General features: G+C 51.7%; 1 protein-coding gene across 1 annotated transcript in view; it reads right to left on the bottom strand.

Moving 5' to 3' along the window:
* LOC119419890 (cullin-5) overlaps nucleotides 1-319 on the bottom strand; it is a 23,737-nt gene that overhangs the window by 19,484 nt on the left and 3,934 nt on the right. The gene's annotated exons all lie outside the window — the stretch shown is intronic.

Genomic DNA, 319 nt, shown 5'->3' on the forward strand with positions numbered 1-319 from the left:
AATGCTGCTAACAGAACCTCACTTCTAACAGGACCACTCTGCTAACAGAACCAAGCTACTAACATTACCATGCTGCAGGATCATGCTGCTAACAGGACCACACCGCTAACAGGATGAAGCTGCTAACAGGACCACACCGCTAACAGGATCGTGCTGCTAAAAGGACCACGCTGCTAACAGGACCACGCTGCTAACAGGACCACGCTGTTAACAGGACCACGCTGTTAACAGGATCGTGCTGCTAAAAGGACCACGCTGCTAACAGGACCACGCTGCTAACAGGACCACACCGCTAACAGGATCACGCTGCTAAAAGGAC

This window comes from Nematolebias whitei, chromosome 14 (assembly GCF_014905685.2).
Source record: "Nematolebias whitei isolate Nwh7 chromosome 14, NemWhi1, whole genome shotgun sequence".
NCBI classification, from domain to species: domain Eukaryota; kingdom Metazoa; phylum Chordata; class Actinopteri; order Cyprinodontiformes; family Rivulidae; genus Nematolebias; species Nematolebias whitei.